The following is a 2,500-nucleotide window of genomic DNA, read 5'->3' as shown; positions in this document are numbered from 1 at the left end:
TTAACAGTGGGGACAGTGGGTTGGTTTTGAGAATATTTTTACATGGAAAAAGTTTCGTAATTTTTATAAAAAAGAACAGTGGAAAACCCTTTAGTTATAAAGAATTTTTAAAAAACAAAAACTTTTGTCAAAAGGGGTTGTCCAGTTTACACAGGTTATAGGCCGAGTGTTTAGAGTTTGATTGTTTTTTATATAAATATGGAATGTAATGAGGAAGGAAGTTCGGGCCAGTGAAAGTTGGTTTCGGTAAATGTTTGTAGGAAATTTTCCATTTTTAAGTGTTAGGGTCTAAAAACTTTTGAATTGTCTTCTTGTGCCCGCGGGTAAATTTGATGCTTGGTGTTTGATTTGAGATATTTAAAAAAAGATTTATGGTGATGGTGTTGAAAAGGGGGAAGGTATCATCGATGTATCGAGATAAAAAAGGGTTTTAAAATTCAGGGGTTTGATTAACCCAGTTTTGTTCATGAAAAAAAAGGGAATGCATTGGTGGGAAAGGGGCCTAAGGGGCCCCCACGCAAACCCCGTTTTTTGGGCTGTATAAGCAATCATAAATGTAAAAACAGAGAAAGGGCTGCAATCCAATTATTTTTTTGAAGTTATCTTTGAAGGGCCCGAATTCATTGAGATGTTGTTGTTACTTATTGACATTAAATCTGGGGTTTCAGAAGGGGAACATGGTGAAAAAGATCAACATCAAAATTGCCATGGAAATGGTTTTTTGGGGAATTTTAGGGTTTAAATTTTATTACAAAGGTAGTAGATTTTTAATTTGGTACTGTTTGGTATTTAGAGGGGATATGAGGGGGCCCCAGGAATTTTGAGTGTAATTTAAAAAGGCCAATAAAGAAATAAGGGGCCCTTGGGGGAAGTTAGGTTTAGACTTTGGGAGTCCATAGAGAAGGCCAGGTTGGGCCAAAAGTATAAAAAAATTTATAAGGCTTTATTAAGGAGGTTTTAAGACCCGGAGTGTCTTTTTAATTGTTTTCGAGGTATAAGAGGGTTGATACCTCTGTGGAATTCTCTGAATTTGGTGGTCCTGAGAATGTTCAAAATCTTTTTTATAGTCCAAATTTAAATGACAACACCCCGACCTTATTGGTTTGGTAATAAAATATTTTTTTGTCATTTTAAGCTTTTTTAGAGGATAGGAGGGCCTCTGATCACAGTCTTTTAAAATTTACGTGAAAAATTTTTTTGAAAGTAGTGTTGGCTATTGTGGTGAATCGTTTGGGAAAATGTTGAAATTGTTTTTAAGAATTAAAAGTTTTTTAAGATTAACATAATCTTTTTAAAAAAGTAGGTAAAACAAGGGGAAGGGGGGCTTTTGTGGGGCAAAAGTAATCCAACCCAGAGAAGTATACTTTTTTTTTTTCAGTAAAAATTTGTCTGAGAAATTTAAAAATTTAAATTTTTCTTTCACTTCTTCTGACATTTTTCTGATTTTAGGAGTTTTTTTTTTGGTGGATGGGTTTCTACGTGTTTATTGTCTACATTTTTTTTGATTTGTTGAAAAATAAAATGAAGCCAGTGAAAATAATGTAGTTTTTAACGAGATGTTGCTTTTGCTTTTCGTGGGAGAAGTTTCTTTTTTGGTTGCGTTTTGTGATTTCCCCGGGTTTAGAAGCACACGGCCAAGAACGATATTCTGGGTGTTGGTGAACAAGGGGGGGTGAACACGGGGGAAAAACAAATCTGGGGTTTGGGGGAAACATAATTTTTGCAAAGATTCAGGGAAAAGGAGTCCCCCTTGTAGCTTTTTGAGGGAAGGAAAGCTTCTCGGTTCTTTTGGGAAGGGGGTTTTTTTGGGGCTGTCTTTCCCTATTATTTTTGATAATTGGGGATAGATTTGCCCCTAGGGGTGTTATAAGTATGAATAGGGAGACAATCAGTCGGAAAAAATTTTATGTTTATTGGGGTTCGGAGGTAAACAAATCCTCCATAAACAGTACGCAAAGAAAACCCCCAAAAAAAATTAGACAAGGTTATAACAATTGGTCGGTTTAAAAAAAATATTAAAAGTACAAAAAAGAAAAGAACAAAATATACTAGAAAAAAAAAAAAAACAAACAAGTAAAAAAAGGGATAAAAAAAAAAAATAGCTGAGAAAAAAAAAAAAAGTTCTATCATGAACAATATGGTAAAAACTAAAACCCAAAAAGGGGTGGTTTTGGGGGGAAGACTATTTTGGGGAATAAGGGGTTTGGGGGTTTATGGTTTAAACTCAGGTTTATCCCCCTTTAATCAGCAGGGATTCCGAGATGATAAGGTCAGGGCGGGGGGAGTGGAGGATAGAATTTAAAATCTGTGTTTCAGAAAGGTGGGGGTGATGTTGGATGTTCTCTTGGGAGCAAAGGACAACTTTTATGACGAAATGTTGTTTTTAAAGAATTTTTTATAAAAGGTTATCCCCTGTTTTTATTTGATAAAATTTAAAAAATTTTCCCAGTAAAATATCTCAAACCAACCCCCTGCCCTACTGTTAAAAAAGACCACAGGA

Source organism: Penaeus monodon, chromosome 3 (assembly GCF_015228065.2).
Source record: "Penaeus monodon isolate SGIC_2016 chromosome 3, NSTDA_Pmon_1, whole genome shotgun sequence".
Classification (NCBI taxonomy): domain Eukaryota; kingdom Metazoa; phylum Arthropoda; class Malacostraca; order Decapoda; family Penaeidae; genus Penaeus; species Penaeus monodon.
The sequence above is the reverse complement of the archived record's forward strand: the minus strand, read 5'-3'. Positions refer to the sequence as shown.